The sequence below is a fragment of the Harpia harpyja genome, chromosome 6, assembly GCF_026419915.1.
Source record: "Harpia harpyja isolate bHarHar1 chromosome 6, bHarHar1 primary haplotype, whole genome shotgun sequence".
Classification (NCBI taxonomy): Eukaryota; Metazoa; Chordata; class Aves; order Accipitriformes; family Accipitridae; genus Harpia; species Harpia harpyja.
In genome coordinates, this window is record NC_068945.1 from 63,753,576 (window position 1) to 63,767,884 (window position 14,309).

Sequence of the window (14,309 nt, forward strand, 5' to 3'; positions counted from 1 at the left end):
ATGCTTCCGTTTTAATTTTTTATGTCAAAATACCAGGCCTGGAATACTTAAGTTTGTGTTCGACTTGCAAGGAGTCTCGCTGTTGGAAAGGCTTAGCTCAATATCTACAAATTCATCACTGCAAAGAGCACGGTGTTATTGTCTACAACAGGATCCAGTTCAATGGAAATCCTGAGCAAGGTAAACCTATGTGCAAATATTGGCTGGATCGAGGTAACAATCTATCTCCTGTTCTGCTTTCCATTTTTACCCCTATATTCCATGCTAGTAATTTTCTGCCCCTTATTTTCTATTTCTCCTGTACAGTCCCTCCCAAACCTAATAAACACCATCTGAATTTCAAACTAACACAATTTACTGAAATCTGACATTAGACAAAATTCAGTGTTAAGTCACTGGGAATCCTAAATCATTGTCTTAATTTTCCCCCAAATCATTGTATTTACTTTTGCCAAAAGGTGCTTTTAGATAAATATTTACCAAAAAATGAATTTTTTTTAAATAGACCTGAATGATATTGTAAGAAAAATCATCGAACAGGAAGAAAAAAATTATAGGCTAAGAGGTAAGTTTTATAAATTGTATTTCAATTAGAGTGGGAAAACAACTCTCTAAAGTTATCAGGTGTGTTATTATCTCATGTTAATAGTATTTTGTGTTTCTTATTTAATTAAAAGATGCCCTTCACTTTATTGATGGCAAAACATACCCAAACTGGGAGCGTTGCCTTTAATTAGGAGAAGCAAATGCTGGATCTGTGAATGGAAATGTTAGTAGGAAGTATGCAGCCAGGATTATCTTGTTTAACAAGCTGTTGGAGGCTCATGGAAAACATGAAATATTATGGGCTGAGCACAGCCTCCATGCACACAGGACTGCGGGCAGCATGACGGATGCAACTCCAGCAGGAGCCACGGATGGAAGAAAGGTGTGTACAGGTGTTGAGATGCAGAACACACCCCATGTTTTAGCCTGGTTTCCTTAAGGTGTGGGGCTTTTGTGATTGCTCTGTCCCCCCATCTGTCCCCACAAGTGGTCCCGTGGCCAGTTTCTGTCAGCTTTCACAGCTAAAACCCAAAAATAAGAAATAGCTGCATGTTTTGTGAAAAACAGTAGTTGGGTAGTGTGGTGGGTTGACCCTGGCTGGATGCCAGGTGCCCACGAAAGCCACTCTATCACTCCCCCTCCTCAAATCGACAGGGGACAGAAAATATAATGAAAGTGTCATGGGTTGAGAAAGGACAGGGAGAGATCACTCACTAATTACTGTCATGGGCAAAACAGACTTGACTTGGGGAAAATTAGTTTATTACCAATCCAATCAGCGTAGAGTAATAAGAAATAAAACCAAAGCTTAAAACACCTTCCCCCCACCCCTCCCTTCTTCGTGGGCGCAACTTCACTCCTGAATTCTCTACCTCCTCCCCTCCAGTAGCACAGGGGGATGGGGAATGGGGGTTGGGGTCAGTTCATCACGCGTTGTCTCTGCCGCTCCTTACTCCTCAGGGGCAGGACTCCTCACTCGTCCCCTGCTCCAGTGTGGGGTCCCTCCTATGGGACACAGTCCTTCCCGAACTTCTCCAATGTGGGTCCTTCCCATGGGCTGCAGTCCTTCATGCACAGACTGCTCCAGCACAGGTCCCCTCCACGGGGTCACAAGTCCTGCCAGCAAACCTGCTCCAGCCTGGGCTCCTCTCTCCACGGGGCCACAGGTCCTGCCAGGAGCCTGCTCCAGCGCTGGCTTCCCACGGGGTCCCAGCCTCCTTCGGGCAGCCCCCTGCTCTGGCGTGGGGTCCTCTCTCCCCGGGCTGCAGGTGGAGATCTGCTCCCCCGTGGACCTCCCTGGGCTGCAGGGGGACAGCCTGCCTCACCGTGGTCTTCCCCACGGGCTGCAGGGGAATCTCTGCTCCGGCGCCTGGAGCACCTCCTCCTCCTCCTTCTGCACTGACCTGGGGGTCTGCAGAGCTATTGCTCTCACATGTTCTCGCTCCTCTCTCCAGCTGCAGTTTCTGTGCCCCAGCAACTTCTTTTTCCCCTTCTTAAATCTGTTCTCCCAGAGGCACTACCACCATCGCTGATGGGCTCGGCCTTGGCCAGCAGCGGGTCCATCTTGGAGCTGGCTGGCATTGGCTCTGTCGGACATGGGGGAAGCTTCTAGCAGCTTCTCATAGCAGCCACCCCTGTTGGTCCCCTGCTCCCAAAACCTTGCCATGCAAACCCAGTACAGGTAAAGGAGAGTTTGAAATTAGTGCCTTCCCTAATAAGCAACAGTGTACGGGTGACAGTTATCTGTTCTGTTTGTCCTTCTGGCTGACCAGATAGCCCACGAGCTGGTGAGCCCAGGCACAGCTCAACATTAGCCCCGGGAAGTTGTATCCTGCCTTCCCATGGCTGAGGAACACAAGAGAGAAGTCTGAGGATGAAGAAGGCACATGGGAGGGATGTGAGCTTAATGTGAGGGAGCCTGTGTAGACACACGGGATGTGAAGCCTTTGGAAACCAGACTTCGTTCTCCTACTCTTTGCAGAACAATTTAGCTTCTGTTTCAGCTCCTTCTGGTCTTTTTTCCACAGGGGATGCTCAGTCCTGCAGTTCTTCCCCATGAAGATCCTCTCCCTGAACACCTTGGGGTGCTGTGGGTGCAAGGCATGCGCTGGAAGTCCTGACTCCCATAATGGGTTATCACAGGACAAAAGAGTGAGCTACAAAGGAATATCCCACTAGGGAAGACGTCCTCCTTCTTGATGATTGCTGTGGTTTTCAGCCCCTCACCATGGAGTCCCTGGAGGTCATGGATGCACACTTAGGTGCCTGTAAGAGCCGACGAAGGCAAGCAGCACAGATTTCCCATCTGAGCTTCTGCACTTCTGCTAGAGAAGCTCCTGTGAACTGAGAAAGGCTGAAAGCCACTCTTTTCCCTTGTTTTACAGCAGCCTCTTTAGGCCTGGAGACCTGAATCTCAGCATAACACACTCATCCTGCCAACATGCCTCCTCTCCCTCCCCGCTCTCCTTCCAGCCTTGAGATGGATGGGAGAAGACCACTTGGGGAAGCTCCTGTTGCTGAAGGACATCCCTAGAGTGGGCACTGAGCATGAGGGAGAACCTCCTGCTCAGGGAGGACCTTCTGCAGTCAGAAGTCCTTGCTGAAGAAACCTCAGAAGAAAATGCATCACCGGCAGCAGCACACAACACCGTTCTCAGGCTTCAGAGGTTCCCAGTAGCTGGTTAATGCCATTCCAAACAGAAACCTGTTTCTCTAGCTATAAATGTCAGCCGCAAGACTGATGGTTACACGTGGCAGTTGCAGGTGTCTGGAACGACTCCAGTTAATTTATTTCAGGGTTGGGTCCTATTTTTCCCCTACGTTAATTTTAAAGAGGGCTTTGCAACCATGAAGTCACTACAGCCCTTATCTCCTGACACATGAAAGCTGTAGGCTGAATAACTTATTAGCACTCTCGATAATGAAAAACACTTCAATATTTAGGACTAATGCAGATTTCCTACTGAAAAAAACCCCAAACCTGTAAACAGCATCTGCAGCCATGTGCTCAAGGTAATAATTAAGGAGAATTATCTTTGCTATGTGTATTAAAACAATATAATTGAAGTTAAGAAATTATATGTCCGTACTAAAGAGAAGCAGATCATTTTTCTGCTTAGGAAATTAACATCAAGTGGAGTAACTGCTTCCATACCTAGAAGAATCTCAGGCTGAATAAGAAAAATGAGAATGAGACACCCAAACATGACATACCAGTTTCTGTGCTCCACCCCGAGAGCCCAGCGTGGAGCAGCCTCCAGCCTCGGGCAGCGCTCCGCGTTCTCCCTCGAACGCACACGGCGGAGGCTGTGTGCAGTGATGGTCTCAGATGTCCATGGTTTTATGGAAAAGGTCCTTCTCCCTAAAGCACAGGGAAGCATGCTGAGCATGATCTGGGGAGCAAGAAGTAAAAGGTGGTTCTTTTACTGATTGCTAAGGCATTTAAGGTGTGGGGTATTTTAGTTAGAAATCCACGCTGCTTCCCTAGTGGCTAATCCAGGAAATAAATCACACATGCGCTGAGATGGACGGAGTCATCATCAATCGCTGCTTAGAGCCATGCGGGCCTGCCTGGTGAAAAAGCACCAATTAGCACTCATTAGCACTTATTTTCAAGTCTTCTTTATGGAAAAGGGTCATCAAAAACAAGTCAAAAGTGTCCAGATTAACCAAAGTTCTTCGATAGTCTAACATTTCTGCCTCAAACTTATTTGAAGGTTATCTGCTAGGTAGCAGAATGTAGGCAAGGCTTGCACAGACTTAGGTTTGGGGGTTTGTTTCTACAGTGATCGATAAAAGAAACTTGCGCTGAAGGTTTTCCTGCCCTCAGGGCATTCACGATGATAGATTTTTCTCATGGATTTGTTACTGACTGTTAGAGAAACCACTACTGCAGCCTTTCCTTCAGGAGAGGGCTTTCAGAGCATCTCACTCTTGCTCATGTCTCTATCTAGCCGCCTGTTTTCATGATATCTAATATTTTTAAGAAAGCTCTTGATGAAATTAGGTTAAAAATGGAGAAGGGTTGAGCAATAAATACACACACATAGCATCATCGCACAGGATTTTCTATAATTAAAAATTACCAGCAAATAATATTAATGCCTTTATTTTTGTTCCTTACTAAGGGTATTCACACTCTAAAAAACATGAAATGCTGCAAGGTAAACCCTTTGAGACAGAGGACTTCCAACACACTTTCTTCCTTTTTACATGCCTGATCCCATTCTGCATCTCCTCTTCAAAAGATCCACTATGCCTTTCCCAGATGTACGTGAGTACAAAAGATACCAGATTAGTTTTCTTCCCCTGGCTGTGAGATTAGAGAGAAAAACCTATCTCCAGGCAATCAGAATCTATCATCAAGCCCACCAGGTCTTTCTGCAGCATAATGATGCCAATCAAATGGTTTCTATGAGAGCCCAACTGCTGTTCCCAAGATTCTGGCTGACTTCACTACTTGGCATGGATCGTTGCCTCCTGGAAAAGGGAATAAACCCAAATCCAAACCCAGTGCTGGAGCTGGATTCCCCCTCCTCTTCATCCCTGTGTGCTGAGAAGGGCTGGACCACCACATCCCCAAAAGAGATGGTGGCAGCCACGTGCACATAGGAAAACACCAAGGGCTTCCATCTGAAATCAGTGAAATCAAGCATGGGTACAACTTTGAAAGGGCACATGGTACCCACTGGTGAGATTTGAAGTTTGGGGGGTGGGGGTTGTCTCACTGGATAAGGCAGAAATTTTTAGCGCATCTTGAAGAAGTAGGGTGAGGAAGGGTCTCAAGTAAGACTGAGCATAAGCAATATTAGTCCTGCAGGTTCCCCAGACTCCCCTTGTAACTTGCCTTAGGACTGGAGTTAGAATATATTTTCCTCTGAGGTCTCTTCCTGCTCATCTTTGCTACATATTAGCTGATTTCTTTTAGAAACAACACATAGCTCAGCACCTTTTCCCGTATTGAAGGATTCTGATTTTTTCTAATGAATCATGTTTTCTTGTGACAACAACGAGCTGTCCCATAAACTATTGATTTAAAGGTAGCTCCTAGTGCGTCCCTGAGGCTGAGCTTGAGTGGCCAGGAGGCGGTGGCTGAACGTGCCTTGCACTCTGGCTGCTGAGACACTTTGGCTCAGGCTAGGTTTGGGCAACCAGCCAACCCTCCTGGCTGTGCCAGGGCACTGCCAGGCCCACGGTGTGAGCGTACACGCCATTGCTGACAGCACAGCTAGCTGCAGGACAGGGCTTCCCGGCTGAGACCAGCACACACCACATGACACGAACGCAGATCGAGGAGAAAACTCCAATTTTATTGAATGCAGGGACAGCTGAAAAGTGGGAGCTCTGGCAGATCCAGGGCATCCACAGTGTCTTTGTGTTGCAAGAACAGCGGGCAGGCATTTAGCCAAAATGTCCCAGAGAAGCCCTGGCAAGGGGCTGTGCTAAATGTGGTCAAGTGAGGCAAAAAATCCCCTGGGGACCAGTGCCAATCTGCCCCAGGGGAAAAAATCCTTTCCTGACCCCAGACCAGTGCACCTGTGGCATCTTCATGCTGAAAAAGAAGCATGTAATTGCTGCAAGAGCAGCAGGCAGGAACTTACCCAAAATGGCCCAGAGGAGCCCTGGCAAAGGGGCTCTGCTCAGTGCTGCAGAGGAAGGAAAAAAAAAAACCCCTGGGGACCAGTGCCAATCCTCCCCAGGGGAAAAAAAATCCTTCCTGACCGCAGACCCAGGGCACCAGTGGTGTCTTGGTGCTGCAAGAGCAGCAGGCAGTCACTTATTCCAAAATGGCCCAGAGGAGCCCTGGCAAGAGGCTGTGCTCAATGCTGCAGAGGAAGACAAAAAACCCCCGGGGACCAGTGCCAATCTTCCCCGAGGGAAAAAATTCCTTCCTGACCCCAGAGCTGGCGATCGGCTATTCCCTGAGCATGTGAGCAAGACCTGCCTCCCGGCCCCACGGGCTGGTCACATCTACCAGGGACACCACCATTGCCCGAGCCTTTCCCTCCCACAACCCAGAGACATCTCAGGAACTCCCGAGAGTGGCAAAAAGCCCCCGGTCAGATTGACCTTGTGGGGAGAGAATCCTTCCCGTGCCCAGCAGGACACCAGTGGGTGCTCCAGAGCACTGGGGGAAGGTGCTGAAAGTGATAGCCCTTGCAACATCTTTGCAGCCCATTCCTTAGTGGCACCGGCTCTGCGGGGGACAGGGATGGCGAGCTCTGCAGTGCTCCTCAAGCGCCGAGAACGTATTCCTGTGGTCTTGGCAAGCCACCAAGCCAACCTTTGCCACTGCTATCCAGCTGAAAAGGCCTGACAGCCTTGGGCACCTCCAGGTGTTTGTGGCTCTTCTCATCTCCCCAGGAGCTTGTCTCCATTCCCCGAAGGAAGGATGAAGCAGGATTTCCATCCAGCAGATCTAACTTTGAACACGGCCCTGCCGGGAGCTGGGATTGCAGCAGAGACCCTCCAGCAGCCTCCTCCAGCCTCGAGCCTTCCCCTCTCAGCCCCTCCAGTTAATCCCACTGGCCCCTCGAAGATGTCCTCGAGTCTTCCCCTCTCAGCCCCTCCAGTTAATCCCACTGGCCCCTCGAAGATGTCCTCTCCCACGCCGTGGGGCAGTCCCCGACCAGTTCTGTCCCAGTGGCACAGCCGGCTATGTTGCCGGGTCGTGTCACTGTGACACAGTGGGTGGCGGGGCCCCCCATGTCACAGTGGAGGACCACACAGGAGGAAGGCCTTCGGGATGCTGGCCCCAAGGCGGTCCCTTGCGCCCAGCGCCGGGGGCTGTCCCTGCCCTTGGTGGCCATGTACTGGGCACAGCTGGGACAGCCTGCTGGCCTCCCTCCCTCTGACCCTGTGCAACTGGCTCCCAGCATCACCGTGGCAGGGCCGAGTCAGGTCACAGCCTGGCTTTGGCCAGGGGCTTCTCCCCGAGGGAGGGAGAGCAACGTTGTCTGTGCTCTCAGCCTGGAGGAGTCCAGCAGAGCCCCTTCCCCTAAGACCTAGGGAGACCCCCGTCAGCACAGGGCTTGGGCATTCCTTCTGTAATCCACGCTCCCACGCCAGGGCTCCTGTGAGCAGAGGACGTCATCCAAAGTCTTGCTGTGACGAGAAGTCCTTGCAGTTATCTCCCGCTCTGCTCGTCTTGTTCATAAAGCGTAGCGGCTGGACCTGGGAGCGTGGGAAACCTGCCGTCCTGCCTCGCACCTCCGCAGAGTCAGCTTCCCGAGCGATGGCCATGGCTTCGGCTTCTGCAGGACTTGATGATCCTTATGGGTCCCTTCCAACTTGAGATATTCTATGATTCAATCTTTGGCCACTCTCCAGTGACCAACATATTTCTTGCAATATTGTGCCTAAATTGACACACTGTGGTACACCATCCCCACATCAAACAAAATCTCTCATTCCTTCCATCCCTCTCTCCTGCTAGCCCAGGATGACACCTGCTTTTTTCCTCCCCCAACAGCTTATTATCGCCTTGCATTTAATGGTCTCTACTGGAACTTATCCACTCCCACTGTACTGCTGCTCTGCCAGCTCTTTCCACATTTTGTACTTCAATGTCTGATTTCTCCTTCTAACTGCAGCACTTTGCACTCGCCTTTAGCAAATTTCTTCTCGTTATTTCAGGCCATTTCAAATTCTGATACAGCCCTCAAAAGTGCCTGCATGTATTTTCAAGTCAGTGACAACCACAGATTTTTATACAGGCTATTTATTTCACAGCTCCAGTCATTAATGAAGTTATGGAAAAATACAGGCCCTGCAATAAAATGTATAGTGGTCTCACTCAAAGTACCCTTTCTGGCTACATACCAATAGCTATTCCAAGTGCAATTTTTCTGCTACATTGTGATGATTTAGTTCATTTCCTTCTTTTGCTTGTAAAAAGGATATAGTGAGGCAAAGAAAACATTAAATGCATCAGTTTTCTCTGAATCATCCATCATTTTTTCTCCATCCCCTCATCTTTTCACACTTAATCATGTGTTCCTTCCAGTTTCTGCAGCTTCATTTTGATTGATCCTTACAAATCCTCGCTATGCCATTTTTTCCTTCACATCAGGAGATTGCTGCTGGGCCATTAAAAAAAGCACGACTCTTCAGTTATCCCACCCATCAACTCCCAAACGGACCCAGACACCAACACCCACACTTACCAAAACTGCCTTTTGAGGTCCTTATTCTCTTCATCTCATCTCCCTGCTTTCTCAAAAGCACCAAATGCCAACTCCACAGCCACTTTCACCTGAATTACCTCTGACTTTAAGATTTTTAACCACTTCTAATACACCTGACTGTAATCCAGATCAGCCAACTCTACAATAACATGCTGTACTTTCTGAAATACAAACTCTGTCCTCTTGAAAAAAATCCATTAACTCTTTGTCTTTTCAAGTCTTCCTGTGTTACTTTCCCAACAGATACCCAAGTAGCAAATACCTTCCATTTCCACCAGACTTCATAATTTGAGCATACTGGTGGATGAAAAATTGGAGATTAGCCCACAATGTGTGCTTGCAGCACAGAAAGCCAGCTGTATCCTGGGCTGCATCAAAAGAAGCGTGACCAGCAGGTCAAGGGAGGTGATTCTGCCCCTCTACTCCGCCCTGGTGAGACCCCCCTTGCAGTACTGCGTCCAGCTCTGGGGTCCCCAACATAAGAAGAAGATGGACCTGTTGGAGCGAGTCCAGAGGAGGGACATGAAAATGATCAGGGGGCTGGAGCACCTCTCCTATGAAGACAGACTGAGAGAGTTGGGGTTGTTCAGCCTGGAGAAGAGAAAGCTTCAGGGACAACTCATGGAGGCCTTTCAACATATAAAGAGGGCTTATAAGAAAGATGGAGAGAGACTTTTTACCAGGGCCTGTAGTGACAGGACAAGGGGCAACAGTTTTAAACTGCAAGAGGGTACATTTACATTGAATATAAGGAGGAAATATTTTATGATGAGGGTAGTGAGACAATGGAGCAGGTTGCTCAGAGAAGTTGTGGATGCCCCATCACGGTCAGGGCCAGGTTGCACGGGGCTTTGAGCAACCTGATCTAGTGAAATATGTACCTGCACAATGGCAGCTGGGCATGGACTGGATGATCTTTAAAAGGTCCCTTCCAACCCAAACCCTTCTGTGATTCTATGATTCCCAAGCTTTGGAAATACAGGCACTGTTGATGCTCAGCATCATGCCTCCAGCCCTTCCTGAACCACAGATCTCTCTGTTCCAGTGCTGCAGTTTAACTCCCAAAGTCTCTGCAATGCCCATCAACCATTTTTGACATATATTGACAATGAGTTCCTCCTGTGTATTCCTCATACCGGTGTACAGATGTTTTAGCTTAACATGTTGCTTCATTCTCCCTCCTGCCTCTTACAGTCCCTGCTCCAATGAATAATTCATTTACATCAATGAAATGCAACAGTCTGTCAGGACACAGAGTTTCATAGCAGAAGCAAAGACAGAAACCAAAAGTCCAAGCCCCTCCACCATTTGGATTTGAGCCCTAAAGACTAGAAATAACAAGTATTGATTGTTTTCTTTCTCTTGGCTAGAAATGCTGTTTAGGAGTCACAAATCTTTCCTGAAAGTTTATTTGTAACTAGCATGCTTCCATGAAGAAAGGTTCTGAGAAGTCAGCATTTTTGACTGACCAGCCAATCAACCTTTCCCTACAACCTGCCAAAACACATCATTGGAAGAAGTCTGGTCAGCTATTAAGAGGACCTTAGAGCAGTCAAAACACTCAGTACCCAAGGAGTACATTGCTACAATAGTTTGCACACAGAAATATAGCAGGTCCCTCCCGTCACCAAAAAAACCCACTCTTAACTACAGTGCCAATGTCTTTATTACTATAAAAATCTATAATCACACATTACTGCTTAAGGACTCCGTACCTTTGAGAAAGCTTCAGGTCTGCACAAAATACCCCAGTTATGGCAACAAGTCTTATTTTAATTCTATATAATTTCAGGATGACCACAAGTTGGAGACTTTCTCTTTACGGAGGTCATCAAATTAAAACAGAATCACAGAATCATTTAGGCTGGAAAAGACCTTCAAGATCATCGAGTCCTGCACCCTGGACATCAGCAACAGGTGAGCACATAAGAATGAGATACATGAAATTTCTAGCTAAGGATGTCAGATGCAGTTATGGGGATTTTTACAAGCCATACACTGCGACCAGAATCTAACAAGTGGTATTCATTTTACTGAGACTTGGAGCTGGCTATTATTCCCCTACTTCTAGGGTTTTTTTCAGATATTATACAGCACCACTCAAGAAAATCTCTTTCTAAGAGGGAGGGAAAAGTGGACAGAGAGAGGTTTTAAAATTCAGATCAGTATTATCCATGCTGCTGCTTACTCTAATCTTAACGTTCACCCAAATACTAGATTGGTGGGTTAGGGAAGATGAGGACAACACTGGAAAAAGAGGAGTCAAAGGAGTACAAACAGAACAGTCAGTCTGCAGCCCAGAAGTACAGTAGCATTATTTCAAATCCTGAACTAAGCCAGTACATGTTAATAATTCTTACTTACGGGGTTACTGGAATCCTGATCCCCACTATCCATCTGGAAGATTAAATATCACAAGCATTGGCTGTGAAACAACGAAGACTTTTCTTTGGCACTCCTGGCGGAGCTGCAGTCCAAGAACTGAGCCTCACTACAGTTGATCCATTAGACATAGCCAGGCTTCTTAAGAGTTTGACAAGCATACGATCTGTATAAGACAACCTCCCTCTAAAACTTCTCATGTTTGTCATCTAGGTGAGATTACAAGTATCTTTATATAATGTTTTAAGCATGTAACTAAGAATATATAGTATATAGTTATCCCTTACTCAGCAAATGGTGATCATATCATTGAATCACATGAACAAGGACCTGAACAATTGGAATTTTGCATTTTCAAATTTCTCTATGACGGCTAGGGGCAGTAACTGATTTTATGATGACCTGAAATAGAATTAAAAGCATCATATACTATTCAGTTTAAAACTGATCTGAAGCATTTTTAATGTATTAACATTAGCTTCCTCACCTCCCCAAGAGGAATATGTTGGTTAATTACCCTCACAGATCAAAAGGTCATATGGGATGAAAATTCTTTTAGAAGAGGAATCTTTAATCTAACAGTCAAAAAAAAAAATCAACATTTGGTTACCTGAAGTTGGAGAAAGAAGCAAAGTAAATATAAAGTATGTATTTAAATTGTAAGGATATGATATTTGGGGGAATCTGATTATGTAGAACAGATTTTTATAGTGGGGACTCTTTCTGTATCAGGACCTGAACATGGGACTAGTATTTTTGCTCTGCTACCTTCAAAGGTTCTTCATTAAGACTAAGCCCAGAGGAAGTGGCATAAGTTCTTGCAACTCTGAAATAAAGTTAGTTATCAGCGTTTGATAGCTTGGCTGAGCAGTCCATTAATTCACACTGGTCATCTGTTAGCAAATCACAGGAGAGAAAAACAAACTTTGAATTCACTTATCACTAGCATATGACTATAAAGAGAAGTCTTTGAGTATGCTGAACAGCTGTTGAAACTGATGAGGGATGGAGGGGTAAGCTGGGCCAGAGGGCACTGGGTAGGAAACAGGAGCAGCACAGTATGTCATTATGGTGGCCCTTTAACTAGAGGACCAGCACAGGCTAGCAACAAGCAAAGCCATTTAGGGAGCCAGGTGCTGGGCCAGTGTCCGATTCCACTGTGATTTGTCCTAGAAGAGCTCAACTATAAATGCAGAGCACCCACAAAAGACTGCAGTTCTTGCAAATACACAGAAGTTGCCAGCAAGTCTAAGAGCTCTGCACTGATTATGGTCAGTTCACTTGGTGATGCCATTTTCAGGATCAATAATAACGTCAAGAAGCAAAGGACTGTTAAAAGGCTACTGCGCCAGCCTACTCACCTAAAGGGACACTCTAGAGTGCATAGAGTCCCATCAAACTGGTCCTGACGCTGTACATGTTCTGGTGAATATCCAGCACAGAAAACTATGATAATGGTAAATTAATTAGTGGAGCCCACCAAAAAGATGCAGGAAATGATCTTACAGCTTTAAACCAAGACTCAGTACTTTTTAAAGACAATAACCTGTAGTTCAAAAGCATTTATGAATCTACTGGAAATTCCAGGGCATTATCTGTGTAAAGGAAGTGTGGTTAGATCATCACAATTGTATAAGTTATGGCTAGAAACTTTAAAAGAAAAAGGAAAGCTTTGTTATTTTTTATGTTTTGAAGTTCATACCTGATTTAGAGACATTTATACTCAGATAATCCCTCTGATAAGGGTGAGAAAAACTCATCCAAAGTCCTATAGTATGGCAGGATTAGGTACAGCATTTGACACTGTCGTACACAACATCCTTGTCTCTAAATTGGAGAGACATGGATTTGACAGATGGACCACTTGGTGGATAAGGAATTGGCTGGATGGTCACACTCAGAGTTGTGGTCAATGGCTCGATGTCTGAGTGGAGACCACTGACGCTGGTGTTCCTCAGAGGTCGGTAATGGGACCAGCGCTGTTTAACATCTTTGTTGGTGACATGGACAGTGGGATCGAGTGCAACCTCAGCAAGTTTGCCGACAACACCAAGCTGCTTGCTGCGGTCAACACACTGGAGGGAAGGGATGCCATCCAGAGGGACCCTGACAGGCTTGAGAGGTGGGCCTGTGCGAACCTCATGAAGTTCAACAAGGCCAAGTGCAAGGTCCTGCACATGGGTCAGGGCAATCCCAAGCACAAATACAGGCTGGGCGATGAATGGATTGAGAGCAGCTCTGCAGAGAAGGAGTTGGGGTTGTTGATTGACAAGACGCTCAAAATGAGCCAGCAACGTGTGCTCACAGCCCAGAAAGCCAACTGTACCCTGCGCTGCGTCAAAAGAAGCGTGGCCAGCAGGTCAAGGGAGGTGATTCTCCCCCTCTCCTCCACTCTTGTGAGATCCCACCTGGAGTACTGTGTCCAGCTCTGGGGCCTCCAACATAAGGACACAGACCTGCTCAAGCAAGTCCAGAGGAGGGCCATGAAGATGATCAGAGGGCTAGAACACCTCTCCTACCAAGACAGGCCGAGACAGTTGGGATTGTTCAGCCTGGAGAAGAGAAGGATCCAGGGAGACCTTCTAGCAGCCTTCCAGTACCTAAAGGGGGGGCTACAAGAAAGCTGGAGAGAGACTTTTTACAAGGGCATGTAGTGATGGGACAAGGGGTAATCGTTTTAAACTGAAAGAGGGCAGATTTAGATGAGATGTAAGGAAGAAGTTCTTCACTGTGAGGGTGGTGAGGCGCTGGCACAGGTTGCCCAGAGAAGCTGTGGATGCCCCATCCCTGGCAGTGTTCAAGGCCAGGTTGGATGGGGCTTTGAGCAACCTGGTCTGGTGGAAGGTGTCCCTGCCCATGGCAGGGGGGTTGGAACTAGGTGATCTTTAAGGTCCCTTCCAACCCAAACCATTCTATGATTCGATAGCCCAGCCCTAAGGTAATGATCATCTACTTTGTGTACAAAAAGCTATTAAGAAGATTCCATTGCTTCAAGAGTAGGGCAGATCTTGTACTCTCAGCCTGCAGGAGCTTTAATCTGTGATGTTTCGTCAATGTATTTAGTAGAACTGGATTGTTAATCTGCATAATCTTTAACTAGAGTAAGTATTCATTCAAAACTGAAGCTAAATACAGACAGTAAGTAATAATTTAACATCTAAGCTCAGATTTACATCTAAGAACAGATTGTAACCG